At 39.7% G+C, this 12,409-nt stretch overlaps 1 non-coding gene across 1 annotated transcript; it reads right to left on the bottom strand.

Annotated features, from left to right (window-relative positions):
• Positions 1-1,071: 1,071 nt before the first annotated feature.
• On the bottom strand, positions 1,072-1,145 carry Trnai-aau (transfer RNA isoleucine (anticodon AAU)). Its single transcript has one exon. It is a non-coding gene; the product is annotated as a tRNA-Ile (tRNA).
• Positions 1,146-12,409: the final 11,264 nt, after the last annotated feature.

Here is a 12,409-nt window from a genome sequence, read left to right as displayed (position 1 = left end):
TGAATGACACCCCAAAATGACAATTTTTGTGTATATATTTCATGACAGTTGTATGAGTTTTCAAAAGATTTTAATAATTTCCGGAGATATCCAGGACTTTTTCATATATTTTGCAGTTTCATGAGATTTCCAGGAGCTCTTGGTAAATTAGGAGGCCGCGGGAAATCTGTTATAAAATGGTTTTATTTAATAATTTACACCTAGAATTATAAAAGTCCTATGAAAGTGCGGGGCCCACTGCAGTCGCATAGGTTGCAATGGCTTAAGGCCGGCCCTTTAAAATAGCGGCGTATGCTACTCCGTGGGTCGACTAGTCTTATATACTTCAAAGAAGATGATTAAGTCCTACGCATCATGCAATGACTTCAATTTTGCAAAGTCATCGGTTTTCCTGGCTGGCTCAGGAAACCCATTCCATGCTCTAAAAGCACTAGGGAAGAAAGGGCATTGTACAAATTTTCCACTTATTACAGAAACAAATACATAAATAAACCAATTCTAAGCTTCCAAACATCAATTTGTTCTTTAATAGCATATTTGTTATCTAAAAGTTACTATTGTATTATATACATGGACGTAGCCGCGGGGGGGGGGCGGAATTTAGTGACTGATTTTTTGCTTTGCTTCTGTTTATTTTAGGTGAGATTTTAATACTAAACTATCACTTGCCCCAACACAGCAAAGGAGGTTTTGAGTTTAAAACCCCCTACCTGGGGTTTTTGAGTTGAAAACCCCTACCAGGGGGGGGTGAGTTTAAAACCCACCTACCAGCGCTAGGAGCTCCCCCAGACCCCCTTGCTGACAAGGCGGGGAGTCTGCAATTTTCCCACTAACACCGGGAAGAACCTATTCTAGGGCACAAAAACGTCTTCCGAAAGAATGATGGGTCAGAATCTAATAACGATTATATATACACACACACATACATACAAATAAATTTATTTTTTTCGCGGGGGGGGGGGAATCCTGGCTACGCCCATGATTATATATACCCCTTTCTAAGAAAAAAAATTATATACATGACAACAAGAAAAGATCTGCATATGTGTAAAAATCACTAGTTAAAAATAATGGCCAGTATGGGGATCGAACCCACGACATTCGCGTTATTAGCACGACGCTCTAACCAACTGAGCTAACCGGCCATCTGTGCTAAATGTGTCTATATTTACATATTATTCTTTTTTTTTACGTCTTGCATTATGACTAAAGTAAATATTAAAGCATACAAATATTTGTCTTAAAAACATTTATACCTTAACATATATATATAACGTGCACGATTATTATTATTAATATTTTAGACTTCAATTTAGAAATATATTCTGAACACAAGTAACTGAAGTAACACATATATAGCTAGCACGCCAATGATAAAGGGGAGCAACACTATAGAACTAATATAGAATAATGAAATTCGATGGTTTTGTACCTTATTTATTTCATTAAAATTATTTTAATATTGTTAAAAAATTATCCACGAAATTAATACGAGAACACACATAACTATATATGTCTATTATATCTAGTCCGGAAATCGGAAACAAATAGTCACCCACGATTGATTAATTCACAGACCTTTATATATAGATTTTTATGTAATAACTTTTGAAGTCGCAAAGGAAGTCGCCCCAATGAATCTTTTTTTGTCTTTGAAAAGTAATGACCTTTAGCTTTCAAAGTTTAGAAATAATGTAAAATCATTCCTCGGATTTTCTTTAAAATCACAGAACTATATATTCACGCAAATATATGAAACAAAGCAATTTCCTGCTAGTTTCCATTGAGATAATGTTTCGAAAATCCAAGATCGAAATAATTCATGACTGTTGATTGATGGCTGCCTGGTCGTGCGGTTTGCGCGCTGGACTGTCGTTCGGATTTATCGACGGTCGAGGGTTCAAACCCTGCCCGCTCCCATCCCCCGTCGTCCTGCGGGAGGTTTGGACTAGGAAGTAAAATCTTCAACTCTGAAGGAACATCCGAAACATGTAAAACATTTTACAAAACAATCATCTTATGTACATTTAAATAGATTGATTACCTACATCTTTCTAGATTATGTATCTACAAATTCATTGTTTGATTGTGAAATGTGTTTTCGGGGATGGGAGTTATTCTTTGATATATTCTTGCATTCCATTATTCACGTCTTTTACAACTGTAGTGTTGTGTGTGTGGGGGGGGGCATTCAAAAGGGAGTCCTATAAGCGACTGCAATTAATAAAAGCTAATTACTCTTTTTTTTTTTTTTGTTTACACTTTTTTTTTTTAGAGAACACAATGCCACAATAAATGTAGAATGGGGGAACTGGACATGGACATTCAAGTCAGGCCTTTGGAACACGCATTATTGCCCTCTAAACCTGAAACTGGGTGTCTAAAGAAATGTGGTGTTCGGTGTCTATTGCCTTATATAGCTTACCTTAGGATTGAAGGATAAAAAAAGGTAAAGCTAACTAAAGGTGCTATATCTAGAATTCGAGAGCTGAACTGTGTGTGTGTGTGTTTGAGGGGTTAATTCATTGGAGGATGCTAAAATAAAATGTTAGGGGTAGTATTGGTATAAGAAAAAAGGTCGAAAGTGTGGGTGTGTTTGTGTAAAACAAAAATGGGGGTGGGGGCAGCTAAGTCTTTCAGAGAACATAATGATGCGCAGGATGAAAGAAAATCCATTCGTTTGGATCAGTCGTGTAATTAAATTTGTATTATTGTAATAGATCTAGACTAACAATAAAAAAGCATTCATAAAAAAAAGGGTTGTCGGAACGACTATGAATTCGAACTCTTGACTGAGTGCCAACACGGTAACCACTCTGCTTGTGGAGAGCCTATGAACATGGAAAATTGTATAGTCATCTATTGTTTCCATAGACTCGTCCTATTTTTCATGCTGCGTTCACTAAGACTCAGACGACGACCTACAAAGGGTACCAATTCAGCTTGTACCACCACATCAGTCAAGTACAATTTCTTTCCCATGTTTGAGATACTATTGAGATTTTTGTGTTTTTTTTTATCTGCTTGCATATATAATTTAAAAAAAAATTAAACGGTTCACTTTCAGAAAAGAAAAAAGAAGCCGTTGCATCAGAACTTTGAATGATCTAAAATATCATGATGTCCGATTTTCATTTTCTCTTCAAGTTTCTGAGATCTAAACGGGACGGACGGACGGACAGACAGACCACACAATAATAGCGTCTATTCCTCTTTCGGGAACCGCTAAAAAACACTTATAAAAAAGTTGAATTTCTGTCAAGTAAAAGAAATAATTGTGCAAAATTTCAGCTTGATTTTAATTCTAAAAGCGACAGCTAATATTTTTCATTTTTCAAATGTTAATGAATATTTTTCATATGCCTCGTGATATTTTGTGAATACGTAATATATGAAGACTGTTGTTATTTGAACACTGACTATCTGTTGGTCTCCTGATATAATGGTGAATTTTAATAGCTTTGATGGAACATCTTTTAAAATTAAAGCAGGGTTCGTTTCCATGCAGCTGGTAGGCCTACATATCTAAAAGTGCAGTTAATGTGTTGTTTTTGAAATAAAATATGTTGATGGAGTTTCAACCAAAATTATTTGAAGCAGAAAAAAAAACAATATAGATCTACATATATATTAGCTGTGCATAATCATATACGGCTATCTAGCCACTAACAATTATTTTTTTGAACTGTTTGCTTTTGCATTATTTCTCTCACTCCCAACATCGGATGAAGTTGAAATTTAGCAAAATTATTTCTTGTGCCTTATAATACAAGAATCAATTTAAAAAATTAACGAATTAGTTAATTAACTATTGGTAATTAATTATTTGTTTGGTTTGGTTTTGTCTTGACAAATCCGATCCCTGTTTTTTTCCATTAAAAAAAAAAATCATATATAGGTTAGTTTTTTTTTTAACATTATTTACGTCCATTTTTTTTTTGTCCCGCAAAGATCTTTAAAAAAAAAATCCAAAACTTCATTGTGAAGGATTGTGGGACTAAAAATGGAGAACATGACTTCCATGTCCTTATTGGATGAACCTGACAATGATTTGAATGCTTTCGTTTGGCCTCCAAGGCCGCCACCCATGGTGGGCAATATCAGGTTACCGTTTGTGACATTTCAATTATTTCTGTTAATTTTCAGATACATTAAAATAATATCTCCCTGTTTATAAACCAAAGCCTCTCACAAGTGGCGTGGCTAAAATATCTGATGCCCGGTCCCGGTGCGGCAGCTCCTCATTTGCCCTCTTAAAAAAAAAATAAAACAGAGAAGGTACTTTTTTCCAAAATAATTTATAGTTAGAGTATTGTTTATTCTCAAAAAAATCATTTAACAAAAAGATTCTACAAATGAATCATACGTGTTTTTTTGCTGGCGAAACTATAAAATATTTGATCTATTTTATGGAATTAATGGAAATCATTTTTTCCCCATCAGCTCTTGCCCAACAGACAAAGTCGTAAATTAGATCTAGTTATCATTGGTCGCAAGTAATTCTTAATCAGCTGTAGTTTTGAAAATACTTCGCTCGAATGTAGCCACACTTTTCGCAATCGTCAGAAATAATGCTTACCAGGACACGCTGCCCTGCCTCATCGTGGCGCCCGGGTGGAAACGGTGGTGAGAGGGGACGGCTTGCCAAATGGATAGCAAAACAAGGCTCCCGAGGGAGTGCCTAAGAGGGTACGAGAGTATCCTCATTGCACTGTGCGGAGATGTAAAAGAGCTCCCGCAGCGATCTGTCAACATCCAGGTGCCGTCCATCAAGGCACCGTTACATAAATGGCGTGTCCCGCACGGTTAACCTGGTAGAGTAAAGAAACATGACGGGGGTTCCCTGTGGTACGGCCTTCGGCCGCGTCTCTAGTCCGCGAGACGGAGTGTCTGGAAGGAGCAAATTGCCTCCCATTCAGGCCGATGAAAGGCAGCTCTTGTTCGCTTTTGCTGGCCTTAGAGTTCCAAGTGCGACGCACAACTCTACTAGACAATTTCAGAAATAATGCTAATCCAGATGAATATATCTTAGACTGAATCCTCTAGACATGTTTGAAATGTCTGTCCGTCCGTCCTCCCGTTTAGATCTCGTAAACTAGAAAAGATAGTGAAAATCCGACATCATAATATTTTAGTCCTTTCAAATAATGCTAATAAATAATGCTAATCCAGATGAATATATTCTAGACAGAATCATCTAGACGATATATATATATATATATATATATATATATATATATATATATATATATATATATATATATATATATATATATATATTAACTCATGAACTAAATAGGTCTTGTTTCGTAAGTTCGGAGGATCTGTGGCATTTTACGTCTCGTGAGACGATCTTTTCCCTTTGCAACTTCTTGTGTGACTAAAGAGGCCAATCCTTGATACACAGCTGCGATTGAAGGTTGGGCATATGTGATCACCAGGCGCCGTCGCATTATCACCCTTCTTTCTGCTTCTGTAGTGTATGGCATCTGCAATCCGAGACCCTTCCTTTATGCTCTCTCTCCATGTAGATCTATCCAGTGCTACTTTTTCCCAGCTGCTAGTGTCGATTTTGAAAAGCTTCATGTCGCGTTTGCATACATCCGTATAACGTAAAAGTGGGCGACCAGCGGCTCTCCTGCCTTCTATTAGATCGCCATACAGGATGTCCTGTGGAAGTCGACCTACTGGCATTCTACGAACGTGGCCAAGCCAGCCAAGGCGTCTGCTGCTTATAACAAGCCAATGAGATCGTCACACCTACTTCTGTTGACGACAATGGTCATGACGATAGACTCGAAAGGTAAAAAGGAACAGAGAAAACCGCCATCGTGCTTCAAGAAGGAAAACTGGGTTCGGGACTCCGTGAAAGTCTTCAATTGAAATCTGATAATCTGCTTCGCTCCATAAAGGCTGGAACAGAGAGATTTACAAACTCCTTTATTTTCACTGTCAGTAAGTGTGTTTCAAGGTAAATTAGTCGTCACCGAGAAGTGCATTCGAAGCTCAGTACATGAAGCGCTGTTTGTATGTGCGTTTTTTTAGCGGCCCCCGAAAGGGAGAAAGACGCTATTAGTTTTGTGTGAAATGTCTGCCCGTCCCTCTGTCCCGTTTAGATTTCGTAAGCAATAAAAGATAGTGAAAATCCGACATCACAATATTTTTTAAATCACTTATGCAAGCAGTTTTTTCATAAAAAATACACCACTTTTACAACTATTCACTATTAATCGTAACAAACACAGGAGGCTCATTAGTAGTGGAACATTACCATATCACATGGGCGTAGCTAGGGGGGAGGGGGGGGGGTTTGGGGTTCAACCCCCCCCCCCCAAATGAAATTGGAATTTCTGTGGCATTTACGTCTCGCGAGACGATCTTTTCCCTTTGCAACTTCTTGTGTGACTAAAGAGGCCAATCCTTGATACACAGCTGCGATCACAGGTTGGGCATATAAAATCACCAGGCGCCATTGCATTTTCACCCTTCTTTCTGCTTCTGTTGTGTATGACATCGGCAATCTGTGACCCTTCCTTTATGCTCTCTCTCCATGTGGATCTGTCCAGTGCCACCTCTTCCCTGTTGCCAGTGTCGATTTTGAAGAGCTTCATGTCGCGTTTGCATACATCCGTATAACGTAAAAGTGGGCGACCAGCGGCTCTCCTGCCTTCAATTAGATCGCCATACAGGATGTCCTGTGGAAGTAGACCTACTGGCATTCTACGAACGTGGCCAAGCCAGCCAAGGCGTCTGCTGCTGATAACAGAGCGGATGTCCTGGCATCCTGCTCTATGTAGCACTTCCTCATTTGTTATCTTATCTTGCCACCTTATTTTAAAGATCCGCCTTAGGCATCGGAGGTGGAAGACATTCAGCTTTTTTTCCTGCCATGAGTAGGTTGACCATGTTTCACTTCCGTACAGCAAGGTGCTCAACACACAGGTCCGGTAGACTAGGGCTTTAGTCCTGCTAGTCAGCAATATGTTGTCCCAGACTCTTTTCTGCAACCGTGACATGGTGGCCATTGCCTTGGCTATCCTGTTGTTTATGTCTTTATCCAGTAGAGTGTTGTTGGATATGATGGAGCCAAGGTAACAAAAGTGATCAACAATTTCTAGTGGTTGGCCATTAATGCTTACTTGAGGTGCAGTGTTTGTGTTTTGGACAAGTATCTTAGTCTTGCTTTGACTGATGTTTAAGCCGAACTTCTGGCAAGCAGCAGATAGTTTGTCAACCATGGACTGTAGCTGAATATCAGAATCAGCCACAATAGCTGCATCATCGGCATACAGGAGTTCCCTGACGAGTAGCTTCCTAACCTTGGTTTTTGCCCGCAGCCTTGATACATTAAATAGTTTTCCAGAGGATCTTGTATGGAGAAACACACCTTCGTTTATGTCGCTGTACGCATAATGCAGTAGACAGGAGAAGAATATGCCAAACAGAGTAGGTGCGAGCACACATCCCTGCTTGACACCACTGCAAACCTCAAAAGGTGCTGATTGGGCTCCATTGAATTTGACAGTACATTTAGTTTCCTCGTGAAAACACTCAATTAACTTCAGTAGTTTGGGAGGGCAACCTATTTTCCTCAGGAGTTTGAAAAGGCCACTTCTGCTGACCATGTCAAAAGCTTTAGTCAGATCGACAAAAACAATGTAAAGGGGTCTGTCTCTCTCTCTAAATTTCTCCTGCAGTAGTCGTAGAGAAGATATCATGTCTATAGTGGACCTACCACTCCTGAATCCACACTGAGACTCTGGGTAGACTCTAGAAGCTATCACTTGCAGCCTGGATAGTGCCACTCTAGCAAAGATTTTGCCCACTATACTGAGGAGAGAGATACCCCTATAGTTGTTGCAATCACTCCGATCCCCTTTGTTTTTGTATATTGTGACTATAGTTGCGTCACGCATGTCCTGTGGGACATGACCTGTTTCCCAACAGCGGCAGAGGAGAATATAGAGTTCAGGGAGCAGGAGTGATTCGTTGACTTTCACTACTTCCACTGGGATACCATCACTCCCAGGAGATTTTCTATTTTTTAAGCAGTTAATTGCTTTTTTGAGGTCACTAAGGCTCGGAAGCTCATCTAGGCATTCCAGTACTGGAAGATCTGGTAGAGAAGCCAGGGCGACATCGTCTACTGTATTCTGTGTGGCATAGACTTCGAGGTAGTGTTCTGTCCATCGTTCTAGCTGCTTGGTTTGATCTGTAATTTTTTCTCCTGATTTGGATAGAAGGGGGGCAGGCTTAGACACTGCTGGACCCAGGGCCGCTTTAATGACATCAAATAGAGCTTTGCTATTTCCTGAGTGGAGACTGTCTTGGATTCTGTTGCAGGTATCCCTCCAAAAGTTGTTAGCACATTTTCTAGCCATTTGTTTTGCCTCTTTATTAGCACTTTTGAAGGCCTCCAAAGATTTTGGATTAGGCTTTGTCTTGTGAGCGAGGTGTGCAGATCGTTTTTTCTCGATGCAAGGTTCCATATGTGCTAGATTCGCCTCAAACCAGTCTACATTTTTGTGTTTTTGAGGCCCAAAGGCGGTGATTGCCGAACTGTAGATTACGTCTCTTAATTGGAATTTAGTGACTGATTTTTTGCTTTGATTTTGTTTATTTTAGGTGAGATTTTAATACTAAACTATCACTTGCCCCAGCATAGCCAAGGGGGTTTTAAGTTTAAAAACCCCTACCAGGGGTTTTGCAATTTAAAACCCCCTACCAGGGGTTCGAGTTTAAAACCCCCTACTAGGGGGTTTGACTTTCAAACCCCGCTACCAGGGGTTTTCGCAGTTAAATTCCCCTCTTATCTTACACAAAACAAAAAAATGCAAACGACAATCCCCCAAATTGCACAGTTAAGGAAGATTTTGATTTTTAACCCCCCTCTAAAATTTAAGATAAACACCCTCTTCAATATAAAAAAAGAAAATTACACACTCAAAATTCTATAAGCGTACCCAAAGGGGTTTTGAGTTAACCCCCACCCTCTCTTCAGTAGAGTTTGGAGCTAAAAAATACATCTTCAATAACCGGTATAAAAAACGCAAATTACGCACTCAAAATGTTATGAGTGTATTCAAGGGGGTTTTGAGTTTAAACTCCCCTCCAGTGGAGTTTGAAGCTAAAAAATACCTCTTCAATATAAAAAAAAAGAAAATTACACACTCAGAAATCTATGAGCGTATCCAAAGGGGTTTTGAGTTTAAACCCGCCGCAAGCGGGGTTTGAAGCTAAAAAATACATCTTTAATGTAAGAAAAAAGCAAATTACGCACTCAAAATGCTATGAGCGTTGCAAAAAGGAGTTTTGAGTTTAAACCCCCCTTCAGAGTGGTTTGATGCTAAAAAATACCTTTTCAATATAAAAAAAAAGGAAATTACACACTAAAATTATTTGAGCGTAGCCAAGACTATTGGAGGTTTTGAGTTTAAATCCCTCTTCTACAGATGGCTTTTTTTTTAAGTTTAAACCCCCTCCAGATGGTTTTGAGTTTAAAATCCCCTTACAGAGCGTTTTGAGGTGGAAAATCTCTATCTTCAATATTATTCTAAAGCAAACTAGTTACCAAATTCTATGACCCTAGCTAAATGGGGTTTTGAATTAAAAAAACAACAACAACTAAACTTCAGAGATTTTTTTTGTTTAAAACACCCAACAGATGATTTTGACGATAAAACTTCACTTTTCGATATACAATCTAAAGCAAACTACAGTCACTTAATTCCAAGAGCGTATCCAAGAGAGGTTACACATTTCTACCAGTTGCGGGGCTCAATTAATAAAGTGCAGTGAATAGTCATCTGCCGAAATTGAAAAACACTAAATGTGGCTCAACAAAGATGGCTAAGACAGATTTTAGGAGTCAGTTATAGAGATCGGGTCTAAATCAAGGAAATCCTATGCCGAGTTGGGATTAGACCCCTTAGTAAGATTGTGACAGAGCGTCGCATGAGGTTTGCGGGACATGTTCTCTGACAAAATGAATTACGCATAAGAAGAGTTGCGATGATATCCTAGTACAACTCGGCGCAACACATTCATAGAGGTCCTCAGAGCAGGTGGGAAGAGGCTTCAGACATTACCAGTGACAGATTTTTGTGGAAACAGCTTGACGGCAAATGCGCCGAACGGCGCTGGAGGGTCTAAGTCAGTAAGAATAGCACATTAGGTTTTTGAAATAAAACTTTTTAATAGCAGTAAAATGCACTGTAGATACCTCAGAATATGCATTTTGTTGGCTTTCAATATCAGAAATAGTGCTTGGCGGTGGGGCTCCGCCCCGCGCTGGGGGAGCTCCTAGCGCTCCCCCAGACCCCCTTGCTGTCAATGGCGGGGAGTCTACAATTTTCCCAATAACTTCAGGAAGAACCTATTCTAGGGCACAAAAAGCGTCTTCCGAAAGAATGATGGGTCAGAATGTAATAAAGATTATATACACACACACATACATACAAATAAATATATTTTTTTCGCGGGGGGAGGGAGAAAAAAATCGTAAACTAGAAAAGATATTGAAAATCCGACATCACAATATTTTAGACCATTCAAAGTTCGCAACGGCTACTTTTTTTTTTCTGAAAGCGAAAAATTTAATTTTTGAAATCAGTTATGCAAGCAGTTTTTTAAAGAGAAAAAGCTAATTAGTATGCATTATAAGTTAGACCTAATTTAAAATGAATAGTGATCTTATAAACCTCATTTTTCTGAGAAAAATTTTATTGCGGAAATTATTATATTTTTTTAATTTCAGGATTCGGATAAGATATTGAGCCTTTTTAAAACAATTAGATCAATTATAAGACATCAGTTAGGCCAGGGGAGGCGCGGTGGCTGAGCGGTAAAGCGCTTGGCTTCCGAAACGGGGGTCCAGGGTTCGAATCCTGGTGAAGCTTGGGATTTTCAATTTTGGAATCTTTGGGCGCCTCTGAGTCCACTCAGCTCTAATGGGTACCTGACATTACTTGGGGAAAAGTATAGGCGGTTGGTCGTTGTGCTGGCTACATGACACCCTCGCAGGCCACAAAAACAGATGAACTTTACATCATCTGCCCTATAGACCACAAGGTCTAAAAGGGGAACTAGTTAGGCCAGGTTCACATCTAACGTTACATTCACTTACACCTATCCTTTGATCTGCGGGACCGTTGGGGCACTACACAAGATCTGTTAACCTTCTTTCTCCACTCTTATCTCTCATTTGTCTTTGATATAATTTCATTTTGATGTTCTTTCTGAAAATATTGAAGCCTGCCTGGGTGGACCTCTTCGGGGGCCGATTTTGAGTTTGTGTTTCCACACAAACTGTCTTTTGTAATCTTGTTTTATATTGAAGAGGTATTATTTAGCATCAAACCCTTCTGTAGGGGGATTTAAACTCAAAACCCCTTTTGACAACGCTCATAGCATTTTGAGTGCATAATTTGCTTTTTTTTTTTTACATTGAAGATGTATTTTTTAGCTTCCAACCCCGCTGGCGGGGGGGGGTTTAAACTCAAAACCCCTTTTCTACGCTCATAGATTTTATAGTGTGTAATTTTGTTTTGTTTTTTGAATACACTGCTGTATGGCAGTGAATCATGGACCACCTACGCAAAGCAAGAGAGAAAACTGAACTCATTCCATTTGAGATGTCTCCGTAGGATCTTGAAAGTCACATGGAAAGAAAAAGTGTGCAATACTGAGATCCTTGTGCGATCAGGTATTCCAAGCATCTTTACAGCTCTCAGACAACGCCGTTTGCGCTGGCTTGGACATGTTCGCCAGATGGAAGACAAGCGCATCCCGAAAGTCATCCTCTATGGACAACTCGCGACTTGCACGACAAAAACTGGTCTCCCCCAGCTCCGTTACATAGATGTAATAAAACGGGACCTCAAATCAGTGAACATTAATACTGACAATTGGGACGACATAGCTCTAGACCGCACTAGATGGAGAGAGACAGTGACCAAGAAAGCTATGGACAGTGAAAGAACAGCTCAGGAAGAAAAACGTACAATCTGAAAAATGACCACTGAAGCAAAAGCCATCTTAACCTGCGCCTGCGCTATTTGTGGACAGGAGTGTCTCCCAAAATAGGGCTCCACAGCCACACGAGGAAGTGTGCAACGGTGGCAACGCCCGTTCGTTTGTTCCCAGATTGTTTATTTTCCGATGAACTTCCCCCTCTATTTTTCCCTTACTTTTCACTTAGACAGGCCGCTAAGTTCGAGCATCACTTCCCCCTCCCCCCTGCTTATCCTTATTTGAAAATATTTGCTAGGCTCTATGCTAGGCTCTATGCTAGGCTCTATGATAGACTCTATGCTAGGCTCTATGATAGACTCTATGCTAGGCTCTATGATAGACTCTATGCTAGGCTCTATGATAGACTCTATGCTAGGCTCTATGATAGACTCTATGC

This window comes from Biomphalaria glabrata, chromosome 4, assembly GCF_947242115.1.
Source record: "Biomphalaria glabrata chromosome 4, xgBioGlab47.1, whole genome shotgun sequence".
In the NCBI taxonomy this organism is placed as follows: Eukaryota; Metazoa; Mollusca; class Gastropoda; family Planorbidae; genus Biomphalaria; species Biomphalaria glabrata.
Note: the sequence above shows the minus strand (reverse complement) of the source record. Positions and strands in the feature narration are given on the sequence as shown.